This window comes from Eretmochelys imbricata, chromosome 2 (genome assembly GCF_965152235.1).
Source record: "Eretmochelys imbricata isolate rEreImb1 chromosome 2, rEreImb1.hap1, whole genome shotgun sequence".
NCBI lineage: Eukaryota > Metazoa > Chordata > Testudines > Cheloniidae > Eretmochelys > Eretmochelys imbricata.
This window is the reverse complement of record NC_135573.1, coordinates 22,631,665-22,649,137: the sequence shown is the minus strand read 5'-3', so window position 1 is coordinate 22,649,137 and position 17,473 is coordinate 22,631,665. Positions and strand designations below refer to the sequence as shown.

General features: G+C 41.8%; 1 protein-coding gene across 2 annotated transcripts in view; it reads right to left on the bottom strand.

The window, feature by feature from the left end:
* ZHX1 (zinc fingers and homeoboxes 1) overlaps positions 1–17,201 on the bottom strand; it is a 43,693-nt gene extending 26,492 nt beyond the window's left edge. Inside the window, exons 1-3 of one of the 2 annotated variants that reach the window (XM_077809833.1) lie at positions 16,927–17,201; positions 15,651–15,762; positions 8,799–9,043 (exon numbers count right to left, since the gene is read on the bottom strand). The gene's annotated coding sequence lies outside the window, so the exon portion shown is untranslated. The remainder of the gene's footprint in view (positions 1–8,798; positions 9,044–15,650; positions 15,763–16,926) is intronic. The other variant, XM_077809834.1, reaches the window with a different exon arrangement.
* Between the last annotated feature and the right edge of the window lie 272 nt (positions 17,202–17,473).

The window sequence follows — 17,473 nt, the reverse complement described above, 5'->3', positions numbered from 1 at the left end:
CCATTTTTTCTGAGAGGCAGTATGGCTAACTGAATGAGATATGCCTGCTATATTGGAAATGAACGCTGACAGCAGTGACTTTCTGCAACCTGTGTTGGTCTATGTACTGATATTTGCCTTCTCCTAGAGCAGTAGTGTGAAACCTTGCTCAATAACAACAGTTTTGTAGACTTTTCAATCCTTCACACCTGTCAATGGAATAGGCGCGACAAGAACGCATGGACTCCTGGCTCCCAACTTGGTGCTCCTTCTACAAAAAATGGCATTTGCAGGTACATAAGCAGCATCATTTCAGATACCATAGTGATAGTTGCCAATATAAGAATCAAGACAGATAAAGGAAGAGGACCCATTTTGCCTGCACCACAAATAGAGCTATAGCTGCATGACATCACTTTGGAATAATAGTGAAGGCTTTAGAGCAGTCTGGAAGAATATTCTGTGTAATGTAACAACAGTTCCAATTTTGAGATACTATGATTAAAACAGAACAACTAAATGTTCTACAAACTATCACATATGCAAGAATGGCTATTATGTAGCGGTCATATTTTTACAGGAACAGTGGAAAGCACTTCTCTGACCTGTGCTATTCCTCTGCCAAATTTCAACTATAGCTCCTACTTCCAACCCAAGGCACTAGAGCTGTTCAGAAAAAGGTGGGGGGAAACTTACAGTGACAAAAACTCCCTGTTTTCGCCTCCATTAACTTTGCTCTTGAAACAAATTAAACTTTCTGGACCAAAATTTCCGGGGGGAAAAAAAAAACAACCTCTCAAGAAGAGACCAACTATCAGAAATTTAAAGTAAACTGAAAATGGGTTTATAATGGAAAGCAATAGGCAACCTTAATAGGCACCACTACATGCTCCACATGTATAAATGTCACACATCCCATATTCTCCACGTAAGAACTTTTCAACAATCACAAAGCACATTATAGATACTGAATTACTAAGTCTCAGCACCTCTGTGAGAGAATTTATCAGCCCCTTTTCACAGAGGGTATGTCTACACTACGAAATTTAGGTCGAATTTATAGCAGTCGGTTTTTTAGAAATCGGTTTTATATATTCGAGTGTGTGTGTCCCCACAGAAAATGCTCTAAGTGCATAAAGTGCATTAACTCGGCGGAGCGCTTCCACAGTACCGAGGCAAGTGTCGACTTCCGGAGTGTTGCACTGTGGGTAGCTATCCCACAGTTCCCGCAGTCTCCGCTGCCCATTGGAATTCTGGGATGAGATCCCAATGTCTGATGGGGCTAAAACATTGTCGCAGGTGGTTCTGGGTACATATCGTCAGGCCCCCGTTCCCTCCCTCCCTCCGTGAAAGCAGCAGCAGACAATCGTTTCGCGCCTTTTTTCTTGAGTTGCCTGTGCAGACGCCATACTATGGCAAGCATGGAGCCCGCTCAGGTAACCGTCACCGTATGTCTCCTGGGTGCTGGCAGACGTGATACTGCATTGCTACACAGCAGCATCAACCCATTGCCTTGTGGCAGCAGATGGTACAGTAGGACTGGTAGCCGTCATCGTCACGTCCGAGGTGCTCTTGGCCACGTCGGCCAGGAGCGCCTGGGCAGACATGGGCGCAGGGACTAAATCTGGAGTGACTTGACCAGGTCATTCTCTTTAGTCCTGCAGTCAGTCCTATTGAACCATCTTATGGTGAGCAGGCAGGCAATACGGATTGCTAGCAGTCCTACTGTACCATCTTCTGCCAAGCAGCCACGAGATGTGGATGGCTGGCAATCCTTCTGCACCGTCTGCTGCCAGCCAAAGATGTAAAAGATAGATGGAGTGGATCAAAACAAGAAATAGACCAGATTTGTTTTGTACTCATTTGCTTCCGCCCCTCCCCCGTCTAGGGGACTCATTCCTCTAGGTCACACTGCAGTCACTCACAGAGAAGGTACAGCGAGGTAAATCTAGCCATATATCAATCAGAGGCCAGACCAACCTGCTTGTTCCAATAAGAACAATTACTTAGGTAACCACTTCTTATTGGAACCCTCCGTGAAGTCCTGCCTGAAATACTCATTGATGTAAAGCCACCCCCTTTGTTGATTTTAATTCCCTGTAAGCCAACCCTGTAAGCCATGTCATCAGTCGCCCCTCCCTCCGTCAGAGCAACGGCAGACAATCGTTCTGCGCCTTTTTTCTGTGCGGATGCCATACCAAGGCAAGCATGGAGGCCGCTCAGCTCACTTTGGCAATTAGGAGCACATTAAACACCACACGCATTATCCAGCAGTATATGCAGCACCAGAACCTGGCAGAGCGATACCGGGCGAGGAGGTGACGTCAGCACGGTCACGTGAGTGACCAGGACATGGACACAGATTTCTCTCAAAGCATGGGCCCTGCCAGTGCATGCATCATGGTGCTAATGGGGCAGGTTCATGCTGTGGAACGCCGATTCTGGGCTCGGGAAACAAGCACAGACTGGTGCGACCGCATAGTGTTGCAGGTCTGCAACGATTCCCAGTGGCTGTGAAACTTTTGCATGCGTAAGGCACTTTCATGGAACTTTGTGACTTGCTTTCCCCTGCCCTGAAGCGCATGAATACCAAGATGACAGCAGCCCTCACAGTTGAGAAGCGAGTGGCGATAGCTCTGTGGAAGCTTGCAACGCCAGACAGCTACCGGTCAGTCGGGAATCAATTTGGAGTGGGCAAATCTACTGTGGGGGCTGCTGTGATGCAAGTAGCCCACGCTATCAAAGATCAGCTGATATCAAGGGTAGTGATGCTGGGAAATGTGCAGGTCATAGTGGATGGCTTTGCTGCAATGGGATTCCCTAACTGTGGTGGGGCCATAGACGGAACCCATATCCCTATCTTGGCACCGGAGCGCCAAGCCGGCGAGTACATAAACCGCAAGGGGTATTTTTCAATAGTGCTGCAAGCTCTGATGGATCACAAGGGACGTTTCACCATCATCAACGTGGGATGGCCGGGAAAGGTACATGATGCTCGCATCTTCAGGAACTCTGGTCTGTTTCAAAAGCTGCAGGAAGGGACTTTATTCCCAGACCTGAAAATAACTGTTGGGGATGTTGAAATGCCTGTAGTTCTCCTTGGGGACCCAGCCTACCCCTTAATGCCATGGCTCATGAAGCCATACACAGGCAGCTTGGACAGTAGTCAGGAGCTGTTCAACTACAGGCTGAGCAAGTGCAGAATGGTGGTAGAATGTGCATTTGGACATTTAAAGGCGCGCTGGCGCAGTTTACTGACTCGCTTAGACCTCAGCGAAACCAATATTCCCACTGTTATTACTGCTTGCTGTGCGCTCCACAATATCTGTGAGAGTAAGGGGGAGACGTTTATGGCGGGGTGGGAGGTTGAGGCAAATCGCCTGGCTGCTGGTTATGCGCAGCCAGACACCAGGGCGGTTAGAAGAACACAGGAGGGCGCGGTACGCATCAGAGAAGCTTTGAAAATCAGTTTCGTGACTGGCCAGGCTATGGTGTGAAAGTTCTGTTTGTTTCTCCTTGATGAAACCCCCCCGCCCCTTGGTTCACTCTACTTCCCTGTAAGCTACCTACCCTCCCCTCCTCCCTTTGATCACCGCTTGCAGAGGCAATAAAGTCATTGTTGCTTCACATTCATGCATTCATCACACAAATAGGGGGATGACTACCAAAATAGCCCAGGAGGGATGGTGGAGGAGGGAAGGAAAATGCCACACAGCACTTTAAAAGTTTACAGCTTTAAAATTTATTGAATGCCAGCCTTCTGTTTTTTGGGCAATCCTCTGTGGTGGAGTGGCTAGTTGGCCGGAGGCCCCCCCACCGTGTTCTTGGGTGTCTGGGTGAGGAGGTTATGGAACTTGGGGAGGAGGGCGGTTGGTTACACAGGGGCTGTAGTGGCAGTCTGTGCTCCAGCTGCCTTTGCTGCAGCTCAACCATACACTGGAGCATACTGGTTTGATCCTCCAGCAGCCTCAACATTGAATCCTGACTCCTCATCACGCTGCTGCCACATTTCAGCTTCAGCCCTGTCTTCAGCCCGCCACTTACTCTCTTCAGCCCACCACCTCTCCTCCTGGTCATTTTGTGCTTTCCTGCACTCTGACATTATTTGCCTCCACGCATTCGTCTGTGCTCTGTCAGTGTGGGAGAACAGAATGAGCTCAGAGAACATTTCATCAAGAGTGCGTTTTTTTTTCTTTCTAATCTTCACTAGCCTCTGGGAAGGAGAAGATCCTGTGATCATGGAAACACATGCAGCTGGAGGAGAAAAAAAGGGACAGGGGTATTTAAAAAGACACATTTTATAAAACAGTGGCTACACTCTTTCAGGGTAAACCTTGCTGTTAACATTACATACATAGCACATGTGCTTTCGTTCCAAGGTCGCATTTTGCCTCCCCCCGCCGCGTGGCTACCCCCTCAACCCTCCCCCCTCCCCGTGGCTAACAGCGGGGAACATTTCTGTTCAGCCACAGGCAAACAGCCCAGCAGGAACGGGCACCTCTGAGCGTCCCCTGAAGAAAAGCACCCTATTTCAACCAGGTGACCATGAATGATATCTCACTCTCCTGAGGATAACACAGAGAGATAAAGAACGGATGTTGTTTGAACGCCAGCAAACATACAGTGCAATGCTTTGTTGTACAATGATTCCCGAGTACGTGTTACTGGCCTGGAGTTGTAAAGTGTCCTACCATGGAGGACGCAATAAGGTTGCCCTCCCCAAAAACCTTTTGCAAAGGCTTTGGGAGTACATCCATGAGAGCCGCGAATGCCAGGGCAAATTAATCCTTTCACATGCTTGCTTTTAAACCATATATAGTATTTTAAAAGGTACACTCACCGGAGGTCCCTTCTCCGCCTGCTGGGTCCAGGAGGCAGCCTTGGGTGGGTTCGGGGTTTACTGGCTCCAGGTCCAGGGTGAGAAACAGTTCCTGGCTGTCGGGAAAACCGGTTTCTCCGCTTGCTTGCTGTGAGCTATCTACAACCTCATCATAATCATCTTCTTCATCCCCAAAACCTGCTTCCGTGTTGCCTCCATCTCCATTGAAGGAGTCAAACAACACGGCTGGGGTAGTGGTGGCTGAAACCCCTAAAATGGCATGCAGCTCATCATAGAAGCAGCATGTTTGGGGCTCTGACCCGGAGCGGCCGTTCGCCTCTCTGGTTTTCTGGTAGGCTTGCCTCAGCTCCTTAAGTTTCATACGGCACTGCTTTGGGTCCCTGTTATGGCCTCTGTCCTTCATTCCCTGGGAGATTTTGACAAAGGTTTTGGCATTTCGAAAACTGGAACGGAGTTCTGATAGCATGGATTCCTCTCCCCATACAGCGGTCAGATCCCGTACCTCCCGTTCAGTCCATGCTGGAGCTCTTTTGCAATTCTGGGACTCCATCATGGTCACCTCTGCTGATGAGCTCTGCATGGTCACCTGCAGCTTGCCACGCTGGTCAAACAGGAAATGAGATTCAAAAGTTCGCATTTCTTTTCCTGTCTACCTGGCCAGTGCATCTGAGTTGAGAGTGCTGTCCAGAGCGGTCACAATGGAGCACTCTGGGATAGCTCCCGGAGGCTAATACCGTTGAATTGTGTCCACAGTACCCCAGATTCAACCCGGCAAGGCTTATTTAAGCGCTAATCCACTTGTCAGGGGTGGAGTAAGGAAACTGATTTTAAGAGCCCTTTAAGTCGAAATAAAGGGCTTCATCGTGTGGACAGGTGCAGGTTTACATCGATTTAACGCAGCTAAATTCGACCTAAAGTCCTAGTGTAGACCAGGGCAGATTGGAAAATGTAGGCGCTTAGACCCTCTCTTGACAGGCAAAAAGGATGTTTTTCAATTGTGTTAGCTCATGTGAAATTAGCTCAATAGGATTGAAAAGCCCTCTTAATGCTTGCTAAAATGCAGGCTAACGTGTTTGAACGCATACTAGCCAGGCTACAAACACAACCAATTAACATGATTGGCCCCGTTTTGAAGGACTGAGAAGTTAAATGACTTGCACAAGATCCTAGCGGCCAGAGCAAGGTAGACCGCTCTGATCCCCCTATCTGCTTGACCACAAGACTAGTCTCCCCACTTTCTACAAAGCAGAAAATAGAGATTATGATTTGATCTTTGATTTTTATGAAGTCAACACAAAAATATTTTCTATACTGAACCGTTAACAGATTATACATGTAGCCTTAAAGTTACAAACAGAATCACAGAAATCAGAGATGGACAAGAGCTAGCAAATCATCTAGTTCACCTCCATGCTAGAGCAGGACTGTACCCTATCTATTGGGAAGAGACAGAGTCTGTCCACACTACAGGTACAATGGTGTGTTTTCAGATCCAGTCTGGGATATACTCCTCTGACCTGGTAAAGAAAATATGGTCCACATAGCAGCCTTTTTCAGAATGCATCCACATGTCAATTAAGTTTCTCTCTCCATACTTTAGTTCTCTAACAGAGTATCTACATATGCACTCTGGAAAAATCTGGGCAGGTATTACAGTGTCTCAGTATAGGACAAAATGTCCGGGGAACATGCAACAGAGCACGTGGCAGTGCATTCTGGGATACCCTATCTCAGAGAGACGGAAGGAAGAAGGATCTACCAGAACCGGTTGCATAGGCAGGGGGTCCCCCTCCACTCAGAAAAAAAAGTTACTATAAGACAACCACATGCCAATATAAGCTCTGCCTTAGGCAAAAGACAATTAGTTGCCATAGCACCTGAGGGCCAGATTCTGCCACCTTACTCCATGAGTACTCCCATTGATTTCAATGGGACTTCTTGAAGAATAATGGACTACTCAATATGTGACAGAATCTGGCACTGAGTATTATCTGCATTGCGTGTGGCTATAAACCATGTTTAGAGCCAATCATGGTAGTAACAAATTTGTTTTAAGATAGTAGTGTAGACAGCTGTAATGTAGACAGGGCCACAGCATTCCACTGTGGTCTTGTCTACATGAGAAAGTTGTCTGATTTAGTTAAACCAATTTAGTTCAATGAGTGCAAAGCCCTGTGTGGACATGTGTATTTCAGTTTTGCTCAAGTCAATTGGGAACAGCTTTAAACTAAATATTTGAAATTTTACCAACTTAACTATGTTGGCAAGGGGTATGTGATTTTTGCTGAGGTAATTATACTCATAAAAGCCTTCATGTAGAAACAGTTATATTGGTATAAGGTGCTTTATTCCAATATATCTTATTTCAATTCACAAATTAGAATAAATTATATCGATATAAGCACTTTTATACTCTTATAACTGCATCTAATGTGGTTTTTGCAGCTGCAACTATACTGTCACAGATAAATGGAAAAACTTTTAAAGTGCAGACAAGGCCTTAAACTGAAGTAAGAGTATCCACACAGGACACCAGTTTAACTAAAGAAGTTTAAAAATCGGTTTAAGTTAAACCGCTACAGCTCCCATGTAAACAAGACCTGTGAAGAAAATTTTTTATCTGGAAAAAAATATCTGAACTTAAACATTTACAGTTAATATATTTTTAAGTTTAGCTATATTCAATATAAAATAGATCTATTTTAAGAAGGCAACAGAGTACTTGTCAAGACCTGAGTTCAGGATTCCATGTTTTTATGAAAGAGTTGAGGACATCATTAACATTCAGGCAATACAGGGGGCTGCATCCTTTTTTTAAAACAGAGTAGCTGTTGTTCATATGACCAACTCTTGTAGGAGAACAAGAGAACCCTGCTCTTAGGTCCTGACAGGAAAGTAAAAGAGGAAATCCCTTTTAACCTGATGCTATAATTTTTCTAAAATAAGGAAGTTTGTTTTTCAAAAATTATATTACCGAAGTTACTAGCACAACAGCAGAATAGTGAAAACTGAAAAAAAAATTAGTTATTTTAATTATTACGTGCCATACTTTTTGCATTTAATTCACTTTTTTTGTTACACTGAATACAGAAAATAGAATAATGACTGGTTCTCATGCACTAGCATAATGCTGCAAAGTTTGCAGAGGAAGGGTAATGTGAAAAAAAAAATCTCGTTATTTTTATGCAAACATTTCTATTAAAATTAGATCTGTACTCTTTTTAAACAAAAAATTTAAAATACCCAATAACGTCCCTTTAAAGATTGTTTTAAAATATACTGGCAATTTGAATCTATTTGTGCAGCTTGCTCATGCTTTAGGGTCCAATCCTCCTCCCACTGGAGTTAAAGGGAGTTCACCATTGACTTCAACAGGAGCAGGCCCCTAGAATGTTATAAACAGATTCTGTATTTAAAAAGCAACAGAAAAAGAACTAGGAAAATGCAAGCTGCCCAAGGAAATCAGAATCCACTCTTATTTCAAAGACCCAAACGGCATAATACTGAGAGGTGGCGAAGAAACCTCAAACCTCAAATTGTATCGTATAACATCTGATGTAAATAATCAAATCAGTTTTAATAAAAATCACCTTATTAATGTTGATGTTTATACTTGCCTTCCAAACAGAATACACACTAAAAACATTCCATTAAATTATATATTACATTGTTGCTCCATATGTCAACATTAAAACTACTATTCTCAGTAACATAATTGAGGATTATTTTAGAATAGATGAAGCATCATTCCTATATTGGACAGGTAAATAATAATCTCAGAGTAGAGGGACAGTGTGTTTAAATCAGGGTGGATCAAAATAAAAATTAAATAAGTACATTTATTTTTAACAATTATTATTTCCCTTAAAAGTAAATCAATTTAAAATTAAATGAGATAATAACAATTTATGTTAAGGCCTAAACTTTAATTTAATCTATTAAAATAATGTAAATTAATTAAAAAATATTCAAGCAGTACCTGTTTGCTGCTGAAATTTTGAAGTCAAACCACTGCACTGGTGAAAGTCACTGGCTAAGCACTTGAGACTGGTGTTCAAAGTGCTAAACCAGCTTTTGACAGAAGTAGCTTCTTCTGCAGACGCAGAATGAATATTTTCTTCATTTCAGTTTATTCAAGTAGTTCAGTTCAATGACTAGGTGATTCAAAGTTGAGAAACCAACTGGGAGTCGAAAAAGCAGAAAAACTCATTTTCCTCTTTCAATCTATTAAAAAAAAGAATGTGAGAGGAGGAGATCTACTAGTTCTAAAATCTTGAAGAATACGGTGACGAAACTATCAGTTCAATTCATTAACTACAGATATTTCATTTGTTTAATACATCAGTTTTAAAAGCAAGTAATATTTTGATAAACACACTTCTCTTGTGAATCCATCGTATTTAATATAGTTTTTAATTAATAAAAGCAATTTTAAAATGCTGTTTTTGTGCATTTTAATTGAATTCCACTTTCCATCAAAGTGCAGCTTGACACAAATCATGAGTAAAAAAATTAAATCACTTAGTAAACAAGATATGGATCATTCATCATTCTCTATCATAAAAAAAATGGAAAACTTAAGAATCTGAATAAATTTATGTTAGGCTACATAATTGCTTAAATAAATGTGTATAGATATAGTTAGGGCCCTACCAAATTCACAGCCATGAAAAACACGTCACAGACTGTGAAATCTGGTGGTCCCCTGGGAAATCTGGTCTTTTGTGTGTTTTAACCACGTATTATACAGATTTCAAGGAGGGGAGGCCAGCGTTTCTCAAATTGGGGATCCTGACCCAAAAGGGACTTGCAAGGTTATTTTGGGGGAGGACAGGGGACACACGGTATTGCCACCCTTACTTCTGCGCTGTCTTCAGAGCTAGGTGGCTGGAGAGCAGCGGCTGTTGGCTGGGCGCCCAGCTCTGAAGGCAGCGCCCGCCCGCAGCAGCGCAGAAGAAAGAGGGGCAATAGTAAGAGCGCCATCCTTACTTCTGCGCTGCTGCTGGTGCCAGCTCTCCAGCTGCCCAGCTCTGAAGGAAGGGTAGCAGTACCCCAACCCCACCCCCAATAATTTTGTGACCCCCGCCCCCCCACAACTCCTTTCTGGGTCAGGACTCCGACAATTACAACACCGTGAAATATCTGATTTAAATAGCTGAAATCATGAAATTAATATTTTTAAAAAATCCTATGACCGTGAAATTGACCAAAATGGACCGTGAATTTGGTAGGTCCCTAGATATGGTGTATTCTTTTGGTTAGGAAAAGGAAGTACCAAATTATACCAACCAGTGAGAATCACCCTTTCTTTGGGAAAATAATTAAAAAGTACAAATGCAAAGCAAGATTAAAATAGGTTATTTAAGTCAAGGTTTCCTGCTTGCTGATTTAAATAATTATTTAAACAACTGATTTACATCAGTCCACCCTGGGTTAAATGTACTTGGCAAGTTTCTATACTACTGTATTAGATAGGTGATTTTGGGGGGTGGGGGAAGAGGTGGTATGATTGGGAAAGGGAGAGGTAAGGCAGAGAAATCTAATCTCATTATTAAATCAGCCCAAGTTAAATCATTTCAGGATAAAACAGGGGTGTGGTATTCAAAGAGAACATTTAAAGAGACTGTCCAAAAGTTTACCATAAGAAAACAGGCAGACCGTGGGAACCTCATGGGAATAAGATGCATCTGTTGTTGAATTTAGCCTTGCAAAATTCTACTGGCTCACTTGCCTAGGGTGAGTAATTTTTTTTTTTTTGACAGCCAAGTACAATATTAGTTTTTTCCACCATCATCAAGCTAAGGGTGGGTAAAAATATTTTGTACCTAGACTAAAAAACGTTCATGAAGATTTTGCAAGTTTGGTTTTATGGGAACAGAAACCACTTCTTTTTTGGGGGGGTCTGATAAACAAAGGTTAACATCAAATGAACAAAACCTCACTTTTGTTTCAAACTGCATATTGCAGTGCTAGTATTTTATATCCAATCAATACACAATTCAGAAAGATTGCTTTTAAAATTCAAAGCTATTTGCATATCCCTGCACAGCTAGGGATTTCCTGGAAAACTGAAGAAATCGAAAACTGAAATCTCAAATTTTTCTTCTTTTGTTTGAATCCTCCATTGGGGAAGGCAACACACAAAATGCTTAGAGGCAGCATGAATCACTTAAAATAAAGGGTGCCCTCTTTCCCTCATTTATATATTACATATAAAAACTGAATGCAGGACAAAGGTAAACTTTTAAGATCGACTCTGTTCTCCCGCACATGTTCACAGGGGTAATAAAAATAAGTAGTGAAATGACTTTGTAACTCCCAAACTTCCACTTGTGAAATTAAATGCAATTTTGCAAAAACCTGGCTCTATTGGATTCTAGAGAGAAGTGTCAGATCCATCAGTGGAAACTATTGCATACTGTATGAATGAATCCTACATTTTCATTTTGATACAGTTGAAGGTGGTATTTAAATGAAATGTTTGAGTAAGCTTTTTATTTTCTTGTTTTATATCTAAATTACTGAACATCTCCATGCAAAACAGCACAGAGAAGTTACTCCAGCCTAGAGTGGTCTTCAGTCCCGATCCGCCAATAAGATCAACACCGATGCAGTGGTCCGTCTGCATGAAGCTCATTGCGGTATTGGGACTTAAGTGCTTACAAGTGAGGAGACAGACTGTCCCCAAAATCAGAAGTACAGTCCATTCACCAACCCAGGAGTAAAAATCAGTAAGCACCTACACTTCCCCTCTGTACCAGGTCACAGATAATTTCAGCTGGATCAAATCCATAGAAATTAAAATATTTGAAAAGCTTTACAGGTGACTGCCAAAGGGGGGGAAAAAAAGTCCATTTTGCATCCTTCTGATGTGTGAAAAAAGTCTGAAAAAGGTTACGGGTTAAAATTTTATTTTTTTGCCTTTAAAAAAAAATGAATCAGGTCTTATCTTCCTTGTTTTTGCCGGAGGACTTTGAGAACCAGAGGACTGGGGAGCAGTTTGTCAAGATTCTGAGTTAAATTTAACGCTTGTTAACTAAAAAATACAAATCCCTAAAGTTTTGAACTGCAAATCTCTTCCTCTATTAAATTGCTCAGATTTTGATTTCTTGTGGTGCTTTATTTTCACTAGTTCTCTAGTCACCCATAGACTCCTCTAGCAAAAGCAAGATATATAAGTTATCCTATGTAAAAACAAGTTAAATATAAACATCCAGGCCTTCTTTATTTTATATTTTCGCCTTTGTAGGTCCCCTTTGGGGTGTGTGTGTCTGTCTCTCTCTCCATATACATATACATACAGGGGACTTACAAGAGCTTAAAAAAATGTATTTGTTTGTTTATGATGTATAAAGAAGGTCTGGATATTTATTTTTTAACTTCCACTTGTTTTTACATATATATTCCAAGCAGATACATGTTATAGGTGCCAAACCTGCAAACTGCTCTATGTGTGAAGATCCAGATGCTCCACCCACATGGAATGGCAAGACTTCTGTGTGGGTAAACCTGTGTCTCCATGCAGAGTTCCACTGAGCAATTTGCAGGATCAGGGCCTAAATAAGTATCCAGTCCTACTAACAGTTACTGTTGGGTTTAATACAGAGGTAGGCCAATGCTGAGTACTTCTGAAAGTCTCACCCATAGAATTTAACAAGTTATCAGTGGATGCTAATGTAATCAGTGGGCTGAGAACACTGTTGGGAGTCAGGAACGCCTGAGTTTTGATTCTGGCTTCACCTAACTAAGGCCACGTCTACACTACAAAATTATATTGACCTAACTTAAGTTGGCATACCGACACCACAGTTATTAAATCGCTTGTGTGTCTGCACAGTTGGCTCAGTGTGTCAGCGTCCTTACCAGGAGCACTTGTATCGATTGTATTGTCAGTGTGGAGCGGTTCCTGAAAGCTAGTAATAGTTCACATAAGCAACACAGTGACTCCTACATTGACACTGCATCAACCTAATTACATCAGCTGTGACTCGATGCCACTCAGGCAGGTGGTGTTACTGCATCGGCGCAGAGAGGCACTTACATTGGCAGAAGCCAAATCTACGTGAAGACACTTCCACAGCGAGGTTGATGCAAGGCAGCTTACGTCAACCTAACCCTGTAGTGTAGGCCAGACCTCACTCTGTGATCTGTGCCAAGACATTTAACCAGTGTGCTGATCCACCTTGGGAGATGAAGAGCACCCTCAACTCAGCACCATGCATCATTAGGCCCCCCTTGCTAGACTTTCCTCCTATTTGAACAGGAAATAGTTCCATACCTTATAGGTATTTTAAGGATTAACTGGTAATTTGTACAGGCCTTTGAAGATGTATACTGCTGCAACAAGCCTAAACAGTACAATCTTATTACTATACTACAGGCCCTTCCCTACCCCTATTCTCTCCCCACAAACCTGACTCATAGAATAGAATATCAAGGTTGGAAGGGACCTCAGGAGGTCATCTAGTCCAACCCCCTGCTCAAAGCAGGACCAATCCCCAATTTTTGCCCTGATCCCTAAATGGCCCCCTCAAGGATTGAACTCACAACCCTGGGTTTAGCAGGTCAATGCTCAAACCACTGAGCCATCCCTCCCCCCTTATATGGAACATTATTTGGCCCCATTCCTGCAAGGTGATCCTTTATGCCCATGCACAAGCCCCTGGGAACAGAGCCTTAGTTAGAAAGCTCTTTGGAGTACAGACTTTGTCTTTATTAGTTCTGTGAATTGGAGCACTTTTGGAAACTTTTAACAATAAAATAATGATGAGGGTATACACAAATAGCAAAAATAAGGACATAAGGATTCAAGTTCAGGTTAATTTTTAAATATACAGAAAAAAAGTGTTCCTAATTTTCAGGTTTTAGTCAAAAACTGTACCATTATTACATTTAATAACATCTAGGTAAGATGCTTTGTAACATGCTTTGACGATTTAGAGTGCTATGCAACTGCCAAGTATGTTTATTTCCATTATTTTGGAAGGTGTCTGAATTACTGTAATGATTATAAAGTTCCAGTTCAAAAGCCTGTTTCTACCATTCCACAAACTGTGTTAATATAGTGCTCATGACACTTGAAGAGGAACGCTGGCTATACCAAAGAAAGACAATGCTATGCAAGCTGTCTCACTCAGTTCTGTCCATCCGTATTGACAGACATTACTTCCAGTCATCCACGCCCCAAGACTCTCCTGAACAGTGACTACAAACTGTGAACTTGATCCGCAGCTTGTTCAACTCCCACTGAAATCCATAAATATGGAGAGTGATTACAGCAGATTACAAGATCGGATCCTGCATGATGCAATTTTGCAATATGAACATGAAACTAAGTTAAGATCCAAATGCTTTAACTGAAGATCTTAAAGAAATTTGAATTCAGTTCTTTTGAGGGGAACGTTAACGTGGTACTTCATCGCTACTCTTAATCATAGCACATATTAAATAGACTAAAAACTGGGTAACTGACAGGTCTCAAAATGTAACTGTAAATGGGGAATCTCTTCATCATCAAGCGGGTGCGTTTCTAGAGGGATCAGTTCTTGGCCCTAGATTATTTAACATTTTTATCAATGACCTGGAAGAAACCATAAAATACTTACTGATTAAGTTTGCAGATGACACAAAGATTAGGGGAGTTATAAATAATGAAGGGTACAGGCCTCTGATACAAAGCAATCTGGATTGCTTGATAAACTGGGTACAAGCAAACAATATGTGTTTCAGTACAACAAAATGTGAAGTCACACAAAAACAAAGAATGTGTTCATACTTCCAGGATGGAGGATTCTATCCTGAGAAACAATGACTTTGAAAAAGTGGTTGAGGGTGGATCATGATGCATAATCAGCTGAATGAGCTCTCACAAAAAAGGCTAATGTGATCTATAAACAGGGGAATATCAATCAAGTAGGGCTAGGTAGGTTATTTTACTTCTGTATTTGGCACTGGGGTAATCATTATTAGATTATTGGATCCCCTTTGGGTTTCTACAATTAAAGAAGGATGTTAATAATTTGGAGAGGATTCAGAAGATCCATGAAAATTTTTAAAGAATTGGAAAACATGCTTTCTAGTGAAAGGCTCAAAGGGCTCAAGATGTTCAGTTTATCAAAGAAAAGATTAAGGGGTGATTTAAGTTAGGTCACAGTCTGTAAGTATCTACATGGGGAATGGAAGTTTGTTAGTAGAAAGACCCTTCACTCTAATAGACAAAGGTATAACAAGGTCCAATGGCTAGAAGTTGAAACTAGACAAATTCAGACTGGAAGTAAGACTTAGTGAAGGTAATTAACCACTGGAATGATTTACAATGGATTATGGTGGATTCTCCATCCTTAGCAATTTCTATATTAAGCTTCGATGTTTTTTTAAAAAAAGATATGATCTCATCCAAATAGGAATTAATTCAGAGGAGTCTTGTGGTCTATGTTGTAGAGGAGGATCACAGTGGTCCCTTCTGGTCACATCTATGAATCTACTTTAAACATTATTTTTTGCCATATTAGATTTTGTAAAATCCTTGTAAACAAAACAAGTTTTTGGTCTAAATGGACTGTAGTTTTAATGCCTCTTCATCACAGAGCCTTTAAAAGAAAATTTAGATTGCACTTCACAGCTTTTTTCATGAAATTCATGTTTCTGAATATCTCCAACATGCTCCCTGTGTACTGGTGCAATTATTTTTAAAATAAGGGCTATTTATTTCTGGTTGCAAATCCATTTACATCCCAGCTTCTTACATTTTAAATGACAAACAGAGAAAGGTAAACTGTAATTGTCCTCCCAGAAAGATGAAAGTGCTCAGAGGTAAAGCATGGGTACCTACCAGTTAGTGTTCACTACTGCAGGTGTTCTGACCCATTTCAGAGGTCCAGCACCTTTTCGAAGTATGTGGTTTATTGATTGTGCTTTGGATCTCTATTACTGTGCATCCTGATCTGGGGAAGAGTTGAAAATCAGAATGCAGAACTGGGTATCTATATGTCCCAGAAAACAAAGTAAAAATGACATTTCACAAACTTTGCCTGCAAACATTGTTTGAAAAGATGGAACAGGTAGCAAACTCATTTTACATTTTAAGATGATTAAAGAAAGCTAGAACTGTATGATCTGAGCCCATGACCACATCAGTTAAATAAAAGACCAACACGGGTAAATTAAAAAACACACACATATTGGGTTCCTCAAATTTACGAAAAATTTAAGTTCATTATGCTGCTTTTCATCTGACTTGTCCAATTTTCCTCGACCATTTGCGAAAAACAAAAACATACACAAGATCCCCTCTACACAGCTGCCAAACTCTCATATTTGGAGGTGGGAGAGAGAAGTGGGGAAAGAAGAAAATCTCCCTGGTTCTTCAGCAATTTTACAGCAGTTTAAAAAAAACAAAACAAAAACCAAACCTAACATTACCTCATGATGAAGGATTTTACAGCATGTTCCCAGGAGATTTAAAAATCTCATTGGCCTGGGACAGAGATCATCAGGCTTGTACACTTCAAAACTGTAATTAGTTTTTAGGTACTACTCCCTCCCCACCCAACACAGAGCCTCCCACTCTCCCAAAAAGCTGCCCCCAACAGTATTTAGGGCCTCCTCTAAATCACCATAGGGAGAACGCACAACATAGGTCTCATCAGTTGCAGACAAACAATAGGGAGGCGAAGAATACACACTCAACCCCTCCCATCGCAAAAATCTTAAAAGTATCCAAACATCTCCATGAAGACATCCCCTCTTTCCTGTCTTTGGTGGTTAGAAATAAACCAAGGGGGAGTTCTTTCTCCTTGCTTCTGGCTAAACCTTGAGGCAACGTCTCTTTCCTGTAAAATTTCCCCACACTAATCCAGGATGTGAGGAGTTTGTTGATCCCAACACACTTCTCCCATATTATAAGTGACTGAGAATTGAAGGGGAGAATCCAGTTACAAATTTCAGTTACAGAAGCAATGGCTGGAGATGTGTGAATGTGTATGTGAGAGAGAAATACCTCCCAGCTTCCACCAGAGATATTTCGCTCAGTCTTTCTTTCACACACTCCAATCAGCCCCTATGCGGCCCCCCCCAGCTGAGAAAGCAACGAATGCTAAAATCCCTACCTTGAAATGCTGCTCTCTGCCTCTCTCCCACTCAGCCTGTGTCAGTACCTCCTCCTCTTACTGCCTCGTCGCCATCTTGCATTTAAAAAACTACTGCACTTTTTTTGGGGAGGGGTGGGTAACTGAACTTTGAACTCACACAGCACTTTAAACCTACCCACTCTAAGCACACAGACCCTGATTTTATCCCTAAATTAAACCTGAGTTTTCCCCATAACTCTGTATCTATGCTATGATCCGGGCGTGGGAAAGCAGTGTGACAATAGGCAGAGTGTGTGTGTGTGTGTGTCTCTCTCTCTCTCTCATACATGCATTCAGAGAGCAGGAGGGGAGGGAAGGGGAGGAGTTGCTCTAGCAGTGATACAATCTCCTCTCCTCTGCGTGTGAAGCTGGGGAGTGGTAGTTGCCACCATTTATAAAGCTGGCACAACAGAAGGCTGCCCTGTGATTGGTCCCGTAGGGTTTCATTCCAGCCATAGGGATCAGGGCAAGAGATTGGACAAGAAGGCTAGTGATCACATGGATGACTTCCACACATCTCTCACCC